At 48.4% G+C, this 24,256-nt stretch overlaps 1 protein-coding gene across 2 annotated transcripts in view; it reads left to right on the forward strand.

Moving 5' to 3' along the window:
• The window catches only part of MYO3A (myosin IIIA), a 212,176-nt gene that overhangs the window by 20,529 nt on the left and 167,391 nt on the right, over positions 1-24,256 (forward strand). Inside the window, exon 1 of one of the 2 annotated variants that reach the window (XM_056519328.1) lies at positions 8,854-8,985. The exons of the other annotated variant lie outside the window; for it this stretch is intronic. The gene's annotated coding sequence lies outside the window, so the exon portion shown is untranslated. Of the gene's footprint in view, positions 1-8,853; positions 8,986-24,256 lie in introns of those variants that run through there. 2 annotated transcript variants of the gene reach the window in all.

The raw sequence follows: 24,256 nt of genomic DNA on the forward strand, positions 1-24,256 counted from the left end.
CAGGCTCCGCAGTAATGTGGAGCCCACTCCCCCGTCCGTCGCTGGAAACCGCAAGGCGTCCGGTAAGAAAATTACAGTTATGTCTTCAGGGACTGTTGTTATGGAACCCCAGCAATGGGGGGTGAAGGGACCCAGGGAGTCGCTTGCCACCTTTGGATCCCGCATGCAGGCAAAGCTGGTGGAATATGAGCAGCTGGGAAAGAAGCTGAAGGTGTTAAGGGAAGATCTGAAGTTTGCTCGCTACCAGACAGATAACTCTGCCAAGGCCATGAGGGCTAAGTTTGCTGCCAGGGTGTGTGAACTGAAGGCAGAGGAGCAGGAGGTGGTGAGAGCCCGAATGCAGATCGTAGAGGGAGCGGGTATATTTAAGGAAAAGTTAAAAAATAACGACCGCTATAAAATCATGAAGACCCCTGTGAAGGAGGAAGAGGATAGTCAGGGGGAGGAAGAATGCCTGTTTGATACAGAGGAGAAGATGGAGGAAGGTGGTGAGGGAGATGGCGGCAGTGAGGGTGATGAGAGTGAGGGGGATGTGTGTGATACCCCGTGTACCCCTAAGACCTCTGTCACCCCAAGTGCAGAATATATTAACCCTGCCCAAGTCGCCTTACCAACCACCTCAGAGGAAAGTGACAGCAGTGATGGCGGTGACAGCAGCCCGGTCGGTGGGGGGCTCCTGCGGGCCATAGTGATGCAGGAGTCACCCACCCGTCTGGAAAATTTCAGTTTTGGCCAGGACCTGGGCCCTGAGGAGAATAAAAGGAAGAAAAAGAAGAAGAAAAAGGCTGGGAAGCAAGTGAAGTTTGTTTTCTCTCCTATCCAGCAGTCTGGGCTACCTGAAAAGTTGGTTCAGGCTGCTGGGCCCCCCACCCTGCCAGATCCCGCTTCTGCTGTGGAACGGGACCAGCACGGGGGGTACAGTGCTGCATCCAACATGGCCGCGGGTGCTACAGTCATGCGTCCTGCTGGTAGGGAAGAGCAGGACGGGCTAATGGTGGGCAGTAGTTATGCGGCAGTGTGCAAGGGGAGCGGTTCCCCGAGTATTGTGGGCAATGTCACCAGCTCTGCAGGGCACTCCCCTGAGAGGGGGGGGAGTGTCCAGGCACCGGGACCTACTGCTGAGCCTGTGCGGTCGGGCGCAGTGTGTAGCGCGGATGCTGCAGGGATCTCCCCTGATAGGGAGGGGAGTCCCTGCACATCAGTGGCAGAAGGAGGGGTGGAGGTGCGCCCGGAGGGGCAGCCTCGGGATTTGACGTCTACGGTGGCGTCTCGTATAGAGGAGGAGTCAGTGTCGGCAGCCGCCGGTGACCTAAGAAGGAGCAAGAAGCCCAAGCTAAAACACATCCAGGCCAGCCCAGAGGTAGTGGGTGAAGCAGCTGCTGATCCCATATATACTGTAAATGAAAGCAATGTAAATACAAAGAGTGTGAATGATGAGAGTGGTAGTGCTGTGGATGAGAGGGGTGTATGTGGGAGTGGTAGTGGTGTAGATGGGAAGAGTGGTAGTGGTGCAGATGGGAGGAGTGGTAGTGGTGCAGATGGGAGGAGTGGTAGTGGTGCAGATGGGAGGAGTGGTAGTGGTGCAGATGGGAGGAGTGGTAGTGGTGCAGATGGGAGAAGCGGTAGTGGTGTAGATGGGAGGAGTGGTAGTGGTGCAGATGGGAGGAGTGGTAGCGGTGTAGATGGGAGGAGTGGTAGCGGTGTGAATGGGTGGAGTGGTAGTGGAGTGAATGGGAGGAGTGGTAGTGGAGTGAATGGAAGGAGTGGTAGTGGTGTGAATGAGAGGAGTGGTAGTGGTGCAGATGGGAGGAGTGGTAGTGGCTTTTGTGGCAGTACAGGTGGCCTAGGCAGGGACATAGGGACGGTGTCTGGTCCGGCTGCCCCCCCGGTCGCCAGGAGTTATGCGAGTGTGGCGGCTGGGGGTTCAGTGGGATCTTTACCTCCTGCATCTGGTGACGGTCAGTTGCAACGGCGCCTCCTGGAGGCACTGAAGAGAGGAGAAAGGACGCTCCAGGTAGAGGGAAAGGAGATGGACCTGTCTTTTTGGGTGGAGAGACATGGTCTGGGAGCGTTCCGAGAGAGGAATGGGGAGACCGTATGGTCCCTCCAGACACCCGGGCAGGAGATAGGTCGCAGGAATGTGGCCCGTCTGGTCTGGAAAGGCGAAGATGCGTGCCCCCAAAGGGGCAAGGTGGTGGAGCTTCTTTTCCAGATGGGTTTCAGGGCTAGGGACATCTTTGCCCTGATTCACCCCTTCGGCTCCTCCGAGTTTGACGTCAGCTTTGTTAGGCCGGAGGGACTAGATCTCTTTTGGTCTAATTATGAGCTGATGAAAAACGAGCCCGGATGGCGAGATTTCGCTGTAAAAGCGGTATCTCGCCAGAGTATGGTAAAGAAAGTGACCGTTTTGACACGTAACGAGTCACTTTCTTGTTATGACATTATGACCTGGTTGGGCAGGTACGGGGAGGTGACGGACATCCCCCGGAAGAACTTTGATGAGCACAATATATGGTCAGGGGCCTGGACGTTTTCCGTCCGTCTCAGGCGTTCAGGGAACACGGTCACCCACATCCCTTCGGCCGCCTTCCTGGGACGCGACAGGATTCAGATCTTCTACCAGGGGCAGCCGAAGCTGTGCCACAGGTGTGGTGACCCAAACCACTTTAGTGCCAACTGCACTCAGCAGATATGCGCCCTCTGCTGTGGGGTGGGTCACCTGGCGGCCACCTGTGGACAGATTCGGTGTAACTTGTGTGGTGACTTAGGTCACCCGTTCAGCCGGTGTCCGCGCTCGTTCTCTAATGCTGTGACCGCCCCGGCTGGGGAAAGCCTAACGGTTGCCCCGGCGGGGGAAGGGACCAGTGGAGGAGAGGGGGCACCAAAGCCAGTGAAGGAAAAACATAAGACCCCCTCTATGCGGAGGCGAGAGGAGAAGCGCAGGTTGGAGAGGGCCCTTGAGAATGCCCAGGTGCCAGGGGTAGCTCGGGGTCCCACTCCAGACACTGGCTCAGAAGGAGGTCAGAATAACTCTGAGGCTTTGGGTGAGGCCAAACTGGACGAGGAGATGGGGAGACTGCGTAGGGAAGAAGGTCAAGATGCTCCTTCCTCCAGTCATGCCTCTGAATCCGAAACTGTGGATGAGGAGGAGGAGGAGGGGCAGACAGTAAATGGTGGCCAGAAAAAGAAGAGGAGGAAAAAGGGTAAGAGTAAGGTGGCGCCATCCTCCTCTTCAGTTGTAGCCTCAGACCATAGAAGGAACAATTCAGTCTCCGACCCTCTGATCGTCCATTCAAATCGGTATGAGGCCCTCGGGGATACTACCTTCCCTCCTCCTCTTGAGGTTCAGGAAGCAGTGCGGCCTCCAGGAGGTGCCGAGCCTCCTTCCTCTGGGACAGTTTCCTCAGGGGTGGAGGTAACACCAGATGCCAGAGGTAAAGATCCTGGGATGGATATGTCTCTGAGCCTAAAAAGGGGTAAAGGGTCTTCCTCTGATTCAGATGGGGATAGAGGGAAGGAGAGGAAGAAGGTATAAGGGGTGAGGCCATCTAACTCAATCACCCAGGATGGCGGCACTCACCCCACTGACGCTGGCATCTATTAACTGCGCCAGCATTAAGTCGGATACGGCTAGATTCGCAGCCTTTGATTTTCTCGGCCGTGTTGAAGCCGACATTTTCTTTTTACAAGAGACCAGGTTGTCAGATCTAGCCTCTCTGGTAAAAGCCAGAAGAGAGTGGAGGCGCGGTCCCTCCCACTGGTCTCTTGCGGCTGAGCCGTATAGTGGGGTGGCGGTCCTTTTTACCGCTCCAGTTGAATGCAGACGGGTTATTGAGTTAGAAATGGGGAGGTGCCTGATCTTAGATGTCCTCATGAAGGGACAAGAGCTCCGGCTCATTAACATCTACGCCCCACAAACCAAGTGGGGCCGCAAAGATCTCTTTATGAGGATTAAGCCCTTTCTTTTTACGAGTCGGCAAGTGATCTTTGGAGGGGACTTCAATAATGTCACGAGGTCCCAAGATAGGAGAGGCTCCAATGGTCCGCTGACTTGCGATAGTGTGGCACTGATTAGCATAGCTAGAGAAGCTCGCCTAGAGGACGCCCACATCCGGAGCCCCTCGGGCCACGCGGGTTTCACCTATCATCAAGGTAGTCGCAGGTCTAGAATAGATAGGTTTTATTTAAAGGAGGAAGCCGTCTCTTCCGCAGTGTCCGTGGTTGAGGTGGAGTTCTCCGATCACTGTATGATTTTGTTTTCCCTGAATGTTTCAGAGACCCCCCGGATGGGTAAAGGTTATTGGAAGCTGAATTCGTCCCTCCTGGAGGAAGCAGAGGTGAGACAGTCCTTTGAGGATTTTCTTCAGAGTCAGGTACCTTTACTGGGCCTCTGTAGTAATAAGCTGGAGTGGTGGGAGATATTCAAGAAGCGGGTTGCGGGGTTCTTCCGCCAGCTCTCAAGCCTCAGGTCCCTGAACAGGTATCGCCTGTATCAGGGTCTGAGGAGGAAACTCGAGCTCCTTGTCTCGACTGGAGGTAGCCGAGAGGATATCTCCAGAGTGAAATCCTTGCTGATGAGGTGTCAGTACGATAGGCACGCATCTTTGGTTTTTGAGAGGGATTTCGGGAAGTACCGCTCGCCCGACCCTTACAGAAACTGTAAGATGTCAGTGAGTAGTAAAGTCATTTCAGGACTGATTGATAGTACAGGATCTCTGAATCGGTCCAGATCAGGGATCTTGGAGGTTGTCAGATCCTTCTACTCGCACCTCTTGGGGAGGAAGGATCTGGATCGAGACAAGATGTCGGTTTTCCTGGCTGAAACCATTCCTGAGCCAGGGGTAGACCCTTCTCTTGATGTTTTGGCAGTAGAAATCAGGGAAGAGGAAGTGAGACTGGCGATCGAGGGGCTCGCCCCTAAGAAGTCGCCAGGTCCGGATGGCTTAACATCCGAGTGGTACAGGACCTTTAAGGAGTCTTTAGCTCCCCTCTTGACTGAGGTATTCAATGAGTGTCTCTCCTCGGGCACTCTGCCGAAGTCAATGAGGAGGTCAGCCCTGATTCTCCTGTCAAAGGGTAAAGATCCCAGCCGTATTGAGAATTGGAGGCCCATAGCTCTTCTCAATACGGACAGGAAACTTCTGGCCAAGATACTGTTTAATCGGCTGGTGAAGTTTGCACCCCGGCTCCTTTCGGGGGCCCAGCACTGCTCTGTTCCAGGCCGAAGCACCTTAAGTGCGGTCCTTAGTGTCAGGGAGGCAGTGGAGCGGAGTAGTGCGGGTCTCTGGAAGGGGTACTTGCTGTCCTTGGATCAGGCCAAAGCATTTGATCGGGTGAACCATGAGTACCTCTGGTCTGTCCTCCTGAGATATGGCTTACCGAGTACTTTTGTTAATTGGCTTAAGATCTTGTATGCAGGGGCAGAGAGTTTCCCGCTAGTGAACGGGTGGTCTGGCCGCTCTTTTGAGGTGGGGTCCGGAGTCCGTCAGGGTTGTCCTTTGAGCCCGCTTTTATACGTGTTCGCAATCGATCCCTTCGTCAGGAGGGTAGATTGTGGGCCGTTGGCGGGAGTCGGGATGAGTCTGGTGGAGCTGGATGTCCCCCAGAGAGTAGTGGCGTACGCTGATGATGTCACCATTTTCGTGTCCTTGAGAGAGGAGGTCGATGTGGTGATGTCAGAAGTGGACCGCTACTCGGAGGCATCCGGGTCTAAGATCAACCGGGATAAGTGTGAGAGTCTCTGGCTGGGAGGGGGAGATCCCACGTTTGATCTCCCGGACACCCTTCCAGGGCCCCAAGAGTCAGCAAAAGTTTTGGGCATCACATTCGGTCAGGATGATTATTCCACCAAAAACTGGGATGGTAAGCTCCAGGATGCCACTCAGAAGGTGAACCAGTGGAAGGGTTGGTCTATGACCCTCAGGGAAAGGGTACACCTGATCAAATCGTACCTGCTCCCCTTGTTTATCTATCTGGGCAGCGTATGTATCTTGCCAGAGGCTTACTACACTAAGATCTACAGCCTGTTTTTCCAACTGTTATGGGGAAACAGGATGAACCTAGTCAAGAGGGAGGTTACGTACCGCACGAGGAGACTAGGGGGTTTATCTATGGTAAACCCTGTGGTGTTCTTAACAAACACCTTCTTGAAAGCTAACATCTCAAACCTCTGGTCAGAGAGGGCTCCTCCGTGGGTACTCTCCTGCAGGGAATGGTTTCGGCCTTTCTTCCAGGAATGGGAGAGAGGAGGGCGAGTGAAGGACCTCCGTACGCCACACGGATATCTTCCGGCTTATGCTACCCCGACTCTGAAGGCGATACGTCGGTGGGGTCTGGGAGTGTGGGAGATCAGGACCCAGTCAAGGCAGTTCCTTGACAAACGGGTTCTGTTGACCCACTTCCAGAAGCCTCTGGCGCTCAGGGACTGCCCAGGTCGGGATCTGAGGGTGGGGTTGTACCTTTTAAACATGAAAAGGATCCCCCAGAAGTTTTGGGACTTGGCCTGGCGCTGCTTTCAGGGGAAGCTATATGTAAAGGACAATTTGAAGTGTAGGAGCTCTGATGACCGGGGATGTCCCCGAGAAGAGTGCGGGGACACGCTGGAAAGCATGGACCATTTCCTGCTTCATTGTCCTTTTAATGTAGGGGTCTACAACCGGGTGGGCACTTCCATTGGCTGGAGTCACCTTGCTGGCCTTACCTATCCGGAGTGGGCTTATGGGGCATTCAGGAACCTGGGTGGCCGAGACCGGGGCACTTTATTTGTAGTCAGTTTAGTGGTTAGGTACTACACGTGGAATGCACGGTGTCTAGTATCTACACAGCGGAAAGTCCTCTCCGAGGTGGAGGTCTGTAGGAACATCACCGGTGACCTCGGGAAGATCAGGTCTTTGGAGTATGGCAGTCTTGGTAACAGTAGGGCTTCTCTCCTGTGGAGAGGTTTTTCATTTGATGTGCCCTAGGTACTAGACCTCTTGGGTAGAGTACCCCTGTTTCTGGTTAGGGATAGCAATATAGGGACAGAGAGAGGGTGAGTGCAGGGTCAGTTTGTTGAAGGGATAACGGTAGGGTGAGTCGAAGGGAAACGTTAGTGGAGAGAGTTTAAAAAAGTAATATCAGGATTGCCATCCTTCTTCCTGGTGGTGGGCTATGCATGTACACCCTAGTCTTTTTGTTTTGTTTTCAGAATATGTATTGCCTAAAGGGCTTACAGGCGACCGAACTTGGGCCTAAGGTGGGTTGTATTGTTTTGTATTTGTATATGATGTTATGTTGTGTTTTGAAGTTGTATTTGTATAGTTGGTTTGGGTATAGATTAGGTTGGGTGGGGGAATTGGTGGGTTGGTGGATGTTTGGAGGGGCTTGCATGGGTCAGTTATGGACTGGACTGGATATCCATGGACTATGGACTCTGACCCATGTCAAGGTGGGTGGTTGTGTGGGTGATGGGTTAGACTAGTGTAGGATGTCATGTGTTTTGTAGATGTATAGTTTGGTTTTTGGTGTATATGGTTTATGTATATATTTGCATTTAGGTTATGTATTTGTATTTTTATATTTGTATTGTATATATTATTATATAGTATGGATTGATTATTTTATTTTATGAGGGGATGGGGATAGGCAGTCGGATCAGATTTAGTTAGCATTTTTATATTACTTTAAATATTGGTTATATTATGGTAGTGTAGATAAAAAAAAAAAAAAGTATATGTATGTATATGTATGTGTAGATGTGTGTATGTATATATGTATATATATATATATATATATATATATATATGTGTATGAATAAAATAAAAAAGTAAAAAAAAAAAAAAAAAAAAAAAAAAAAAAAAAAAAAAAAAAAAGGGTGGATGTTAGTTGTGAATGTAATGTGCAGTTGAGTTTTTACCAAGTTTGGTTGTTTAGTTTAAAGCTAAGTAAAGCTATTTTTATGTTTATGTAAAGAATGCGTGGGTATGTGTGTGTGTGTGTGATAGTATTTTTCATAATTTATATGTAGGTAATTTATATGTAGGTATAATGTTATGTGTTTTGTTAGATTAGCTAAGCTGGGCTGGCCGGTTAGGCAGGTTTTGTTGTGTTGTGCTTTGTTATTGCTAGTTAAGCCTGTTTTTCGGTTTTGTTAAGTTTTATATATTTATAATAAAAAGAGTGTCAGCAGAGAGCACTGTGGTCAGACTAGAAAGAACAACACAACTTCCTCTGGAGCATAAAGCAGCTGATCAGTACTGGAAGGGTTAAGATTTTTTAATAGGTGTAATTTACAAATCTGTTTAACTCTGGCACCAGTTGATTTGAAAAAAATTGTTTTCCACCGGAGTACCCCTTTAAGGTCGCCAACAAGTCAGGTTTTGAGCATCTAGGCCAGTGTTTCCTAACCAGTATTGCTTCAGCTGTTGCAAAACTACAACTCCTGGTAGTTTTGCAACAGCTGGAGGAACCCTGGTTGGATGACAGTGATCTTGAACACCTGACCTGATATCATAGAAAGACGTTGAAAGCTGAGAACACACATGAGGTATAGTGTGGTGACCCAGTACAGAATAAGGTATTCTTCTGTACTCCTGCCCATCCTGTGTGGACGATGTTGCTTCAATGTCCGTCTTGGACCCACTCTCCTTAGGACACTCTATAATGCACAGTACAATGCTATGTTATAAAATGGTTAATGTATTAGCATTTTCTATGCACTTGTTACTTTAAGAAATCTGTTGCTATGAACCTTGTTGTTAGGGGAGTATGCAGAGGTGAACCAGGTGACTTTTCCGGCCAATGGGATCTGTCTAAATTCCTCCCATATATAGTGAAGTCAGAGTTCAGTTCACTCTCTTGCTCTCTTGTGCTCTTGCTGTGGTACAGTTTGGTGAGGAGTGAAGTCTGTCTGTGAGGTGATCCTGAAGGAGGCCTGAGGCCTAATCCAGCAACCACACATCTACTGCAAGTTAACTCCACTACCCAGGTGAAAGTCAAAGCCTTGCGGTAAGCCTACAGTCCAGGGATTAGTTCAAGTCAAGTCCAAGTCACTAAAGTCTAGCATGGGCTGTATACAAGTCAAGTCAGTCCTATACAGCACAATCAAATAAAAGCCGATAAGCTTCCCAAAGTTCACCCTGCAACTCCTTCATGCCAATCTGAGATGTAACGGATTGTACCATCTTTCCAACCTCAGTAAAGCAAACCAGTTATCTGTAACCTTGCATCGGAGTACTTATTGCCTCGTGCCTGGCACAGGAGAAGCTAGTCTACCTCGGGTGGTGTATAGGTCAACCATGCCCTGGCATCACAAAATGGTTAATTACACATTACCTTCATCCAAAATAGGATGTGCTAAAATATCCCCAAACTCCAGAGCCGGCACAGGCATTTACACAGACAGCAAGATCAATGGTCAAAACAAAGAAGTAAAAACATAGGATAAGGACATTAAGACCTATTGATGCAAATGATTGGGAGATGGTGGTGTTCAGCTTAATGTTCACTGTTACGATGCTGGATGTGGATCCTACTAACCTGTGTGGCGATGACTCGGACCGGATGGGTTTGCTGAGGCAGGTGACACCCAGGTCGCTACCCCCGACACGGCTCAACCACACAGGTCAAGATGAGATACCAGAGGATGAGGCAGTAACGTAGTCAAACTTAGCAGAAGGTCAAGGCAGGCGGAAAAGATGCTTAGTCAAATAACGTAGCAGGAAGGTCTGGATACACAGGAAGAGGCAAACAGGCAAAAGGAACACTTAATCTCAGGCCCTTTAAATCTAGAGAAAGTGACACGCCCTAGGAGGCAGGGGCATGCGCAAGGGGAAGCAGAGAGGCGGGCAGCAGGTGGTAAGCAACGGTCCACGATTCGCATGCGGCTGCGTGCCGCAATGCGAATTGCAATCCCAGCGGGAGCAGGAGACCGTGGGCGCTCACGGTCGGGGTGCGGGACCGAAGCACTCACCGTGACATTTACCTTTGCTATGGTGCTCCCAATACTCCACTATAGATATAGCCAATATTTCAGAAGTAATTTTAAAATGAATAATAATAATACATATTATCATAATCATCATCATATTCATCGTTATTATTATTATTATTATTATTATACTGTAAAATGCAGAAATACCATCTAAAACTTTATAATAATGATAATAATTATATTATTAATATCATCATTAGAGATGAGCGAACTTACAGTAAATTCGATTTGTCACGAACTTCTCGGCTTGGCAGTTGATGACTTATCCTGCATAAATTAGTTCAGCTTTCAGATGCTCCCGTTGGCTGGAAAAGGTGGATACAGTCCTAGGAGACTCTTTCCTAGGACTGTATCCACCTTTTCCAGCCCACCGGAGCACCTGAAAGCTGGACACATTTATGCAGGAAAAGCCATCAACTGCCGAGCCGAGAAGTTCGCGACGAATCAAATTTACTGTAAGTTCGCTCATCTCTAATCATCATCATCATTGTTTATGGTATTATTATTACTATTAGTTTTAGATGGTATGTCTGCATCCTACAGTACCCATCCTGCATCCCTTCTTTGTTCTCTCTCTCAGTATTCGCTGGCACGGACTCATTTGTTCGTTGTTACGTCACATATTTAGCATGAAATGACGCTGCATCCATTTTTACCGAGCCGCTAACTCCCTTTGTGTCAGTGACTTTTGTAGTGGTGGCATCCATTGTTCGTAGGGTAGTATTGACTGACAGTGTTTGCATGTATTGCTATTCTTCTGCCTTCCAGAGACATGCACGTTTTTCCTGTCTTTTGTGTTAGTCTCACAGCTTTTGTTACAAGACGCTCACTGTCAGCCATGCCTGAAGGTCGACAACAGGTCAGATTGTGAACATCTAGGCCAGTGTTTCCCAACTAGTGTGGCTCCAGCTGTTGCAAAACTACAACCCCCAGCATGCCCGGACAGCCTTTGGCTGTCCGGGCCTGCTGGGAGTTGTAGTTTTGCAACAGCAGGAGGCACCCTATTTGGAAAACACCGATCAATGTGCTATAGTTAGCATAAGTTACTTAAAATATCACCTATTGCAAATGTATCATCTTATGTTTACTTTTTTAATAATTAAAATGTAACTGTTATGTAAATAAAATGTTGTTTTGTCAAAAGTTTACATTGGTCAAAGTCTCAGTTTTGAGATATTGCTGGGTGCGCTTCACTCCCGGGCTCAGAACTCAATCTTACTAATTACAAAAGACAAGCTTCATTATAAATCCTGTCTCCTGCAGTAAGATGGGGTGTCATGGAGTGAAACGCGCTGTAGCTTGGCCAAGTGTTCTTTCTTTGCGCGGAACAATTTCAGCGGCGGAATTGTCCACCGCTGAAATTCTGCTGTGTGAAAGGGTCTCGCAGAGACCCATTCACATTAATGTTAAGTTCACAGCGCGGAATTCCGCTCATGGAATTCCGCGGGAATTCCGTAGTGTGAATGCACCCAAACTGTCCAGAGCACAAGCAAATCCCCATAGCAAACCTCTCCTGCTCTGGACAGTTCCTGATACAGTCAGAGGTGTCAGCAGAGAGCACTGTGGTCAGACTGAAAAGAACTCCAGAAAGAAATACAACTTCCTCTGAAGCATACAGCAGCTTATAAGTACTCAAAAGGTTAAGATCTTTAAATAGAAGTAATTTACAAATCTGTTTAACTTTTTGGCACCAGTTGATTAAAAAAAATTTTTTTTTACCGGAGAACCCCTTTAATGGCAAATTACATCATTTTTGTGTCAGACAGTGGGCAGCAAGACAAAGAACATCACTGTACAGAAGCAGGGACTCCTGGTAAAATGACACCAGTCCCTGCACTTCTATATAGTGATAGGGCTCAAAGAAATGATTTAAAAAAATTTTTTTTTACCGGAGAACCCCTTTAATGGCAAATTACATCATTTTTGTGTCAGAGAGTGGGCAGCAAGACAAAGAACATCACTGTACAGAAGCAGGGACTCCTGGTAAAATGACACCAGTCCCTGCACTTCTATATAGTGATAGGGCTCAAAGAAATGATTTACTGAGCAGGAGAAATGCAGTGTATCCTGTACTGCTCAGAAAACACTGGGCTGGGTCCAGAGCGCTAGGGGCCCAGGGAGTGTAAGTAGTATAAGTGACAATGCATACAGCATCACCATTTACCGCCAGACAACAATGGCTGGAATTAAACAGAAGGCACACAATGTATTCCTCGCTGCTCAGCATGTACGGAAACAGGGACTCCTGTCTGTGAATGTCCTCCTGTACTGATATGACCAAAGCAAATCACCAAAATATGGTTGGGTTCAGACAAACTTGATTTATTAGGTGAAGGGGGAGGTCTATGGATACACTGACAATATACGCTGGGAGATTTCAAGGCACATACACCAAGCAAGTACTAAATGACATCATTTATGTGATACTTTGGGCCTCATTTACTATGAGTGGACTGTAGTTTTGTTTTGGGGGTTTTGTTTCTGACAGGTATTTTTCCATGGTATTTTACTATTGTATCTTGTATTTGGCGATTTTCCTTACATTTTGCTATTTTTACACCATTTCTGATCTGTGGGATTTTCCAAAAATTTCTAAATTTGTAGGTTTCTTTAGAAAATGTAGTTTTTTTTGTCAACACGCCCCTTTTCCATGATGGCCACGGCCAGGAGTTGTAGGGTTCTCTGAGTAAAGTGGAAAGGTAGTAGGGTTTTTGGGATATTTGATGGAAATTCTGGAGCATAACAAAAACCCCTACAAAATCTGCTTGGAAAAGCTTTAGCATATGAGGCCCTTTGTGTCAGACAGTGAGCAGCAACACATAGCGCATCTCCCTCCCACACATCAGCCACCCCACCCATTGCAGCACAGCCAGACTTCCTTCCATACATGCTGTGCTGTGCTTGAAGCTATAAATCCCTGCAGGCCTGTGGAGAATGATCTCACTCTCCCCCAGTGATCGCTCCACCCATTGAAGCAGACAGGCTCTCCTTCAACACCTGACTAGTGATGCATTGTGAAAACACTCATTTTGTATTCTTCTGAAAATGAACATCCGGGGCAAAGATCACATAAGAACTGTAAGATCAGCCATCAAACAGAGGTACAGACACTATATCATGAACTACACTAACTTTATAGCCCCTGTAGCATTGTAAAAAATAAATAAAAATAAAAAATACCTCTTTAAGTACCTCTTATGATCTTGTTAAGTTTTATAATCCTCCTGTCACGATTCGGCTTACAGGTTGTGGATCCACTGTGTCAGCGAGGGATTGGCGTGGACCGTGCCGGTGGACCGGTTCTAAGAGGCTACTGGTGTTCACCAGAGCCCGCCGCAAAGCGGGATGGTCTTGCTGCGGCGGTAGCAACCAGGTCGTATCCACTAGCAACGGCTCAACCTCGCTGACTGCTGAGAAGGCGTGGGACAGAAGGACTAGGCAGAGGCAAGGTCAGACGTAGCAGAAGGTCGGGGCAGGCGGCAAGGTTCGTAGTCAATATGGATAGCAGGAGATCAGGTAACACAGGCTTTGGACAACACTAAACGCTTTCACTGGCACAAGGCAACAAGATCCGGCAATGGAGTGCAGGGGAAGTGAGGTGATATAGCCAGGGAGCAGGAGGAAGCCATTTAGGCTAATTGGGCCAGGCACCAATCATTGGTGCACTGGCCCTTTAAGTCTCAGAGAGCTGGCGCGCGCCCTAGAGAGCGGAGCCGCGCGCGCCAGCACATGAAAGCCGGGGACCGGGACGGGTAAGTGACTTGGGATGCGATTCACGAGCGGGTGCGTCCCGCTATGCGAATCGCATCCCCGCCGGCAATGTCAGTGCAGCGCTCCCGGTCAACGGGTCTGACCGGGGCGCTGCAGGGAGAGAGACGCCGTGAGCGCTCCGGGGAGGAGCAGGGACCCGGAGCGCTCGGCGTAACAGTACCCCTCCCTTAGGTCTCCCCCTTTTTTTTGTTCGGCAACTGCTTCACATGGGACGAGGACACCGGGAGAGATAGTAGGGTTTCCTCAAAGGCAGGCAGTACAGCAGGAGTGGGAATGGGGAGGGAGGGCAGAGGGTGAAGCTTGGCACGGGGCAGGGTGTCACCAGGACAGGGGCCATGAGGAGGCAAGGCACAGTCCTGATAAGCCTTGGGGAGACCAGGTGTAGGAGGAGGCACTGAGGCTTGCCTGACGGGACTGGGAGGAGAGGAGAAGCATTTCTTGTGGCAAGCAGAGCCCCAATTCTTGATCTCCCCGGTGGTCCAGTCAAGGGTGGGAGAATGAAGCTGGAGCCAAGGCAGACCGAGGAGGACTTCAGAGGTGCAGTTGGGAAGGACGAAAAATAAAATTTTTTCGTGATGGGGTCCAATGCACATTAAGAGGGGTTTTGTGCGGTAACGCACGGTGCAATCCAATCTAACTCCGTTGACCGCGGAAATGTAAAGCGGCTTGACGAGACGGGTCACCGGGATGCAGAACTTATTCACCAAAGAATCCAGAATAAAATTCCCAGAGGCACCAGAGTCCAAGCAGGCCACGGCTGAGAGGGAGGAGTTGGCAGAAGGAGAAATCTGCACGGGCACCGTGAGACGTGGAGAAGCAGACTTCGTACCAAGAGACGCCACACCCACGTGAGCTGGGTGCGTGCGTTTCCTAGACGTGGAGGACGAATAGGGCAATCCACCAAGAAATGTTCGGTACTGGCACAGTACAGACAAAGATTTTCTTCCCTATGGCGATTCCTCTCTTCCTGGGTCAGGCGAGACCGATCCACTTGCATGGCCTCCTCGGCGGGATTCACAGGCGTAGATTGCAAAGGATACTGTGGGAGAGGTGCCCAGAGATCTAGGTCTTTTTCCTGGCGGAGCTCCTGGTGTCTCTCAGAAAAACGCATGTCAATGCGGGTGGCCAAATGGATAAGTTCTTGCAGGTTGGCAGGAATCTCTCGTGCGGCCAGCACATCCTTGATGTTACTGGATAGGCCTTTTTTAAAGGTCGCGCAGAGAGCCTCGTTATTCCAAGATAATTTGGAAGTGAGAGTACGAAATTGGATGGCGTACTCGCCTACTGAAGAATTACCCTGGACCAGGTTCAGCAGGGCAGTCTCGGCAGAAGAAGCTCGGGCTGGTTCCTCGAAGACACTACAGACTTCAGCGAAGAAGGACTGGACTGTGGCTGTGGCAGGATCATTGCGGTCCCAGAGCGGTGTGGCCCAAGACAAGGCCTTTCCAGAAAGAAAGCTCACTACGAACGCCACCTTAGACCGTTCTGTAGGAAATAGGTCCGACAACATCTCCATATGCAGGGAACATTGAGACAAAAATCCACGGCAGAGTCTAGAGTCCCCATCAAATTTGTCCGGCAGGGACAAGCGGAGGCTAGGAGCGGCCACTCACTGCGGAGGAGGTGCAGGAGCTGGCGGAGGAGATGGTTGCTGCTGTAGCAGTGGCAGAAGTTGCTGTAACGTGGCGGTCAGCTGCGACAGCTGCTGTCCTTGTTGGGCAATTTGCTGCGATTGCTGGGCGACCACCGTGGGTAGGTCAGCGAGACTTGGCAGCGGCACCTCAGCGGGACCTGTCACGATTCGGCTTACAGGTTGTGGATCCACTGTGTCAGCGAGGGATTGGCGTGGACCGTGTCGGTGGACCGGTTCTAAGAGGCTACTGGTGTTCACCAGAGCCCGCCGCAAAGCGGGATGGTCTTGCTGCGGCGGTAGCAACCAGGTCGTATCCACTAGCAACGGCTCAACCTCGCTGACTGCTGAGAAGGCGTGGGACAGAAGGACTAGGCAGAGGCAAGGTCAGACGCAGCAGAAGGTCGGTGCAGGCGGCAAGGTTCATAGTCAATATGGATAGCAGGAGATCAGGTAACACAGGCTTTGGACAACACTAAACGCTTTCACTGGCACAAGGCAACAAGATCCGGCAAGGGAGTGCAGGGGAAGTGAGGTGATATAGCCAGGGAGCAGGTGGAAGCCAATTAGGCTAATTGGGCCAGGCACCAATCATTGGTGCACTGGCCCCTTAAGTCTTAGAGAGCTGGCGCGCGCGCGCCCTAGAGAGCGGAGCCGCGCACGCCAGCACATGACAGCCGGGGACCGGGACGGGTAAGTGACTTGGGATGCGATTCGCGAGCGGGCGCGTCCCGCTATGCGAATCGCATCCCCGCCGGCAATGTCAGTGCAGCGCTCCCGGTCAGCGGGTCTGACCGGGGCGCTGCAGGGAGAGAGACGCCGTGAGTGCTCCGGGGAGGAGCAGGGACCCGGAGCGCTCGGCGTAACACCTCCCAGTTCACTGCCCCCATAATGATAAACCACCCCCTGCCTTTATTTTTTATTATTTGTTAGTTTCCTACCTTGATATTGCTCTGTATTTTCTGCTCAGTTTCAGCCAGTTTCACAGACTGGGAAGGGGCGTTCCCCAGCAGGCGTGACATCATCTGAAGCCATACAGGGGAGAACTTCCTCCCTCACTCTGATACACACAGCCCAGAGCAGTTCAGTGTGTGAGATGACCTATGATTGGCTGAGGCCGCACACACCCCTCAGCCTCCAGACTGCATTTCCTGATTTTGGACTTCTGCCAGGCCAGCAGGAGTCCAAAGTCTGTGCAAGAGATGGGGGGAAATGTGCTATGGACAAGTAGGGAGACACCTACTGGCAGCTTTTTTAAACACAAATAAAACATAGAAAACTTTTTTTTTTAAACAAAGTACATTAGAGATTTTTTTTATTTACCAAAAGGAGTGCAATAGCAAAAAATGTTTTTAATGATAGTGCCCATTTAAGGATTGTAAGTGACCGTGCATACACCATTTACCTCCAGCCATCAAACTGAACAGAAGGCTTACAATGTATGCCTCATTGCTTGGCAAGTACAGAAACAGAGACTCCTGTCTTTGAAAGGAGTCCCTGCTCCTGTACTGCTATGTCCAAAGCAAATCCCCAAAATAATGGATTATGACAAATTTTATTCATTAAGTAATAGGGAAGGGGGGTCTATGGATACACTGACCATATATACTGGGAGATTTCAAGGTACATACATCAAACAGTTACTAAATACTCTGTGTAAAATACAGCTTTATAATGTACTGTAGAATGTTCATGCGTACATTAGATATATTCCACACCATTCATACACTGGCATTCTATACATTACTGCAACGTGCTTGACAAAAAAATAAAAAAATTAGTAAGAGATATTATTAATGCTTAGTGAAAAGAGATCTATTATAGATTATAATGTACAACTGGCTAAATGTATATGATAAAAAGGATGTGAATTACAATGGTGAAGTGGACTCTTAACTAGAAGGACTGATGCATTTGAGATACTAGATACCTGAACAGGCATGTGTTTAGTAAAGAGCAGTAATACAACGTCGCACAGAAAACCGTAATGAACCGTTCTCACTTACACGTGCACTTGGAGATGTTGTCATATCTAGGAGATCATCAGATGTCACTGCTGAGTATCATTTTTACTGACCTCCATTTAACCATTCCAGAAGGACCTCCTCCAGTTATGGGATGTGACACTTGTGCCAATAGTTGGTTAGGATAACTTTTTAGATTTAGGAACCTGAGAAAAAATATTTTTTTTCTTCCCTAAACTCTGGTAAACTACTGCATCCCCGATTGGCCCCACTAACGTTAATGGTGACCCAGGGGTGTCAGTAGTCCTCCAATCTATTTTGAGGCTTTTGGCGGAAAAAACCCCCAGCTGAAATGACCCATAACAAGACAGAGCACAACGGCAATTTGAACCTAGCCTAAGGAGTACATTTGGCAATGCTTACACCATCTCCCCTTATCGATGGGCTACATTCATCACCCAGCCCAGTAAATAGTAACTTAGCAGCAAAGCAGCGTATTCCTCATCAACCAGTGTACAAGAGCAGGGACACCAGTCTTGCGACAGGAGTCTGTGCACCTGGAAGAGTGCGAAACGTCCGGCAAATCAAATCCTACGACCAATTTGATCAAATACTGATTAAAAAATGTTTTTTAACAGGTACTTCAGGGAAGTATATATATATATATATATATATATATATATATATATATATAAAGCTCCAAAGCCACCACACTACCTGGATATGTTCTTTGTAGATGATCCTGCCTGATACCCATGCTGTCTTCTCTGGCTGCTTGATATTTCTTGCTATCCTTCCCTCCCCTTCCCAGCAGTCATTGCAGCTCTGCTTTTACTGCCGACCAGTTCCCTCTCTGAGAGCAGCCCCACCCTCCTGCTCTGTGAGCAGAGAAATACAGTGTGTGATTGGCTCACCCTGCACACACCTCCCAGCACTAAAGTTAGCATGGATCATTAGTGCAGAAACCACATGTTCTGTGTCTCTCAGGAGGGTGGGGGCTGCTTTCAGGAAGGGGGTTGGACAGAGACACAGTGGATGCTGGATGACATTTTCTCCTCACTCCCTTATGTTAGTGACAACTGAAAGAGGGGAAACTGCTATATATAGCTTATGAATGATATTTAGACGATTAAATAGGTTGGTGAGAGGGAAAGGCTTGGCTAAGGGTTTAGTTCCCCGGAGTACCCCTTTAAGGAGATTCACCCATCTTTACCAATAATTCTTCCTTCTGCTAAATAATGCAAATAATTGAGTTATATATCTTAAGAACACATAAATAAAACATGTGAGTTTCTCTACTAAAGTTACTCCAGCTCAGTAATAGAAGCAAAGTATTCAGTATGCAACTGATATCATTTGGGAGTATTTGGTGTTATAGTGAGGGCACAGAATGCAGTTAATCTGGGGTCTCCACCATCCTCCATGTAAAATCATTCAAACAAAGGAACATTGTTATTCTGAGCATCATATATCATTTGTTTATAATATGATGCTGCCGAGATATGATGCAGTTATTCTGCTCAAGCTACTAGCCCAGTGTTTTCCAAATAGGGTGCCTCCAGCTGCTGCAAAACTACAACTCGCAACATGTCCGGACAGCCAACGGCTGTCCGGGCATACTGGGAGTTGTAGTTTTGCAACAGCTGGAGGCACACTGTTTGAAAAGCACTGTACAAACCATTGCTTTGTAATGTCTTTTTTTTACAAACTCTACTCTGTATTGTGGGAGGCTAGCCTTGATTTGACTCTTTCTTGGTAACAATCAGGGACATTTATCATCGTTGCTTTGATAAGCGAGTTCTGTAGGCATTTTTTTCTTGCTCTTGGTTTTGCTTATGTGCAACATATTTATCATACTATCACAGGGGGTTGATAAATTTGGCTCACATGAGCAAAAAAAAAACTATAAATCACTTTTGAATACCAAATGTGTTCATTACTTTTTTTTACTGAATGCACTAGCCCATTTTTTTTCTTCCTGTGGATTCGGTGGACTACGATGAACTACGCTTTTTTTTTGTTTAATATTAATAAAATGTTTAATAAGGGCTTGTGGGGGAGTGTTTTATTTTTGGAATAAAAGTCTTTTTAAATGTGTTACTTGAAAGGCTTAGTAGTGGAAGCTGTCTTATAGACGTAATCCATTACTAAGCCGGGGGTTAGCGTTAGCCCCAAAAACAGCGCTTACCCCGAAATATTACCCCGGTACCCACCGCCACAGGGGTGCCGGGAAGAGCCTGTACCAGCCGGCCGGGAAAAATGGTGCTCCTGTGCCTAGGCCATAACAGGCTGGCGTTATTTAGGCTGGGGACGGCCAGAAACAATGGTCCTAACCCACCCTGGTAACGTCAGGCTGTTGCTGCTTGGTTGGTATCTGGCTGATACTGAAAATACAAGGAACCCTATGCGTTTTTTTTTTTATTATTCTATTTTTGAAAAAAAAATGCATAGGGTTCCCTGTATAATCAGTATCTGCCAGATACCAACCAAGCAGCTAAAGCCTGAAATTGCTAGGGTGGGCGAGGACCATTGTTACTGGCCCTCCCCAGCCTAAATAACGCCAGCCTGTTACCACCTAGGCCAAGGAGCGCCATATTTGATGCTCCAGGCCTGTTGGTACCGGCTCGTCCGGACACCCCTGTGGCGGTGGGTACCAGGGTAATATTGGGGGTTAGCGCTAACTGTTTTTGGGGCTAACACTAAGCCCCGGCTTAGTAATGGACTCCGTCTATAAGACAGCTTCCACTAATAAGCTTGTAAAGGAAATAAAAAACAACAACACTTTCTAAAAACTTTTATTCCAAAAAACACTCGTTAACCGTTTTATTAATATTTAACAAAAAAATAAAACGCTGGTCATCGATGTAGTCCACCGAATCCGAAGAAGTCCTCTTCATACATGGATCTGAAATGATAAGAAAAAAACACGGAAGTTGGTGTGTACATTTATGGCCACCTTCCTTTGGGAAAACATCCATAAACCAGCATTTCCAAAGGGGCCTCTAGCTGTTGCTAAACTACAATCCCCATCATTTGTAATTTAGCAACAGCGAGCCTCCAGTTAAGCAAAAGCTGGAGTCTTGCTGTTTCTAAACTGCAACTCCCGTGATGGGAGTTGTAGTTTAGCAACAGCTGGAGGCACCCTGTAACTAAACTACTACTCTCGTAATGGGAGTTGTAGTTTAGCAACAACTGGAGGCACCCAGTAGCTACACTACAACTCCCGTGATGGGAGTTGTAGGCTGGCAACAGCTGGAGGCACCCTCGCCCACCAGCTCACCCCCCCCCCAGCCCATCCCTCCTCCCCCCAGCTCATCCCCCCTCCAGCTCATCTCCCCCACTCCAGCTCATCTCCCCCCCCTCCAGCTCATCTCCCCCTCCAGCTCATCTCCCCCCACCCTCCAGCTCATTCCTTCCCCCTATCATCTCCCCCCCCCACCCTTCAGCTCATCCCTCCCCCCCAGCTCATCTCCCCCTCCCAGCTCATCTCCCCCCTCCAGCTCATCTCCCCCCACCTCCTGCTTATCCCTCTCCCACCAGCTCATCTCCCCCCCAGCTCATCTCTCCTCCCCCAGCTCATCCCCCCTCCAGCTCATCTCCCCCACTCCAGCTCATTTCCCCCTCCAGCTCATCTCCCCCTCCAGCTCATCTCCCCCCACCCTCCAGCTCATTCCTTCCCCCCAGATCATCTCCCCCCCACCCTTCAGCTCATCCCTCCCCCCCAGCTCATCTCCCCTCCCAGCTCATCTCCCCCCTCTAGCTCATCTCCCCCCTCCAGCTCATATCCCCCCCTCCAGCTCATCCAACCCTCCTCCAGCTCATCTCTCCTCCCTCTTCCAGCTCATCTCCCCACCTCCAGCTCATTACCCCCCTCCTGTAGCTTATCTCCCCCCACCCCTCAGCTCGTCTCCCCCTGCCCAGTTATTTCTTGCAACCCCCCACTTATCTTTCCTCCGCCGCTTTTCTTTCCTCTTCCACTTATCTTTCCTCCACCGCTGGTCAGCTTCACCTTGCCGCCTGTACATCTCCCACCCCTCGCTTGCTGTTACAGGACTACAACTCCCAGCATGTCCTTTCAGTGAGGACATGCTGGGAGATGTAGTTGCAGCGGGAAGCTGCCGATGGCAGATGCAGGCCTACCGGCTCCCCGGAATATGAAACTACAGTGTAATCTCATACATCCCGGTCTGAGCTGTGATTGGCCGAGACCGACCAGCCTATCACAGCTCAGACCGGGAAGTATGAGATTACACTGTAGTTTCATATGGCGGGGAGCCGGCCTCCATCTACCACCAGCCCGCACACAGCTGCAATTAGATGACCAGGCAGGGGGGAGAGATGAATGGGGGGTGGTGACCGAGAGATGACCAGGGGGAGATGAGGGAGTGGCGGGGTCAGTGGGAGATGACCGTGGGGTGGGGGGTAAGACGGAGTGCACAGTGATGCCAGCCCCGGCTCCTTTGTACAGCTGGGATTTCATATTTCCTGCCGGAGCCGTGGTCTCGGCTCCTGCGGGAAATATGAAATCCCGCTCCCCAAAGCAAGTTTTGTAAGCCAGCTTCGCACTTGATAAATCCCTGACCACTGCAAAGTGAAAACTGAAATTTTTTTTGGTAAGCTCTTTTGTTCATTTTTGCTTACAGCCAAAAGTCAAACAAAAAAATTACTTAGGTGGACGTGCAACTTTTTGTGCAACTTTTGTAAGCAAAAAAACTGCTCTAAATACCTTGCTAAATCTCCCCCAATAAGCTCAACTCAAATTAAAACTACTAACTAATGGTATCGGTGCCCTGATATTTTGCATTAGTGTTATCTTGGAGTCTCAAAGTTATTATTATGGAGTATTGTAGAACAAAGGTTGGATTATGAGATTGAGATTTATGCCTGGATTATGGACACACTTTTTCCCCTACCCTGCAACTGGCATTGCTATCTTTAGTGACAGGTCTTTTAAAGTGTAACTGTCATTTGCCATAATGTTTTATATAATGTAGATAATAAAATTATATGCGTGGTACCACAAGGATGTATAACGTGAAATTAACCTTTTCGTGATGCCAGGGCACCGTTACCCCCGACACGGTCCGAGGTTTGAGCTTTTCCTGGGCCAGGCATGGGGCAATAAATACTCCGATACAAGGTTACGGATAACTGTCTTTACTGAGGCAGAATAGACGGTAATTCCTTTACAGCATAGATCTGTGCACAGTAAACCTTGGAAGCTTATCGCCTTGCTGGGACTTGTAGTTGCTTGTGCTGTGATGTATGGTGACTGTCTTGTAGTGAATGGAAACCCATGCTGATTTTGGTGCCGCAAGTGCTCTCCGCTAGGCTTTGACGTTCACCTGAGCATAGAGGATTTTCCTTAAGAGATGTCTGGTTGCAGGATTAGATTAGCCTGAGGCCTCCTCAGATTACCTCACACTTCTCACTGACTTCTCCACACTGTACCACAGGAGAGCTTTGCAATTTGGAGGACTATTGGGGCAGACAGGTCACCTGATTCACTCTGCACCTTGTTTGCTAACAGACTTAAAGAAACAGTAACATAGAAAATTCTAGAATAACAACAATGGCATTACAATATAATATATTGAGTCCTGAGTAGTGGGCCCAAGACAAACACTAAAGGCAACATTTGCCTGACAGAATGGGCCGGATACGGTTGTCCATACTGAGTCACCACATATGTATTTGTGTATATTTTTGGGTGAAAAATTCTTGGCATGTCCCTGCAGCTATTGCCTGTGTGCCTCTGTGCTGAGACAAAATACTGGTAATGTGGTTGGACAAGCAGGTCTCTGTGTATCTGTGGTATCCCGGTACCGTATTGCATCCAGTACCTAGTGTAAAGTTGGCGTAACTACGTTCAGGTAGGGTACCTCAGGTGGGACAGCCCCTAGTCGCCTCTCCTTAAGTATAACTTTAATATTAATAAATGTATATTTTTAATACTTATAGCTATATTTTATAGAAATGTATAGTACTTACGTTGTTCAGCGTCACAGGACCTTCGGTCATGTGACCATGCTAGTAACCTCTATGGTATGTTGCAGGACCTTAGGAGGTCCTTGGGTCACGTGTTACCCACAAATCTCTGTAATGATGATTGACATCCGTTTGGACCAATCATCGTTAGTCCAGCCCCTGCCCATATAAGGGGGCTGTGTCCAGTTGTCGTTCTCTTGGGTTGCTGCTCTTGTGGATGCCGGACGAAGACACGATAGGCCTCAAAACCTACGGCCTTAGCAGAACCAAAATCGTGAGTTTTAATCTAATTTCTGCTAATGCTAGCATGACTACTGGACCGCAACTAATTCCCCTAAATCCAGTGGAACAGCGCAATAGACTAAAAGACTCTTAAAACTAACGTCCCAACCATTGTCAATCTCCAAAGGAAGCTGTTGTTATGACAAGAGACTGTTGTGTTAATGAAGTGTACAGAAAATATTCAGTAAAAGTTACCACTGTTTACAGAAGCTTTCCGGTTGTGGACAATCCATTATTATCTATCTCAAGCATATTATCATCTACCTCCCTATCGTTCCTGGGAAGGGCGGCGGTAGGAAAAGCTTTATTGAGGAGCCCTCACCCTGGCGTCACGAATAGCAAGGGTTAACAAGCACCCTTTAATACCTGCACAGCTACACTCCCCATACCCTACTTCCCCCACAAGCTTACCACATAGCAAGGACAAGCAGGGCTCTGTGCACTGAGGACGAGCAGGGCTCTGTGCACCGGATATTAGCAGGGCTCTCTACACTGAGAACAAACAGAGCACTGTACAATGGGGACAAATAGGGCTCTGTACATTGAGGACAAATAGAGCTATGTGCACTGAGGACAAGCAGGGCTCTGTACACTAGGACAAGCAGGGCTCTGTGCACTGAGGATTAGCAGGGCTCTGTGCACTAAGGACAA

This window comes from Hyla sarda, chromosome 5, assembly GCF_029499605.1.
Source record: "Hyla sarda isolate aHylSar1 chromosome 5, aHylSar1.hap1, whole genome shotgun sequence".
Classification (NCBI taxonomy): domain Eukaryota; kingdom Metazoa; phylum Chordata; class Amphibia; order Anura; family Hylidae; genus Hyla; species Hyla sarda.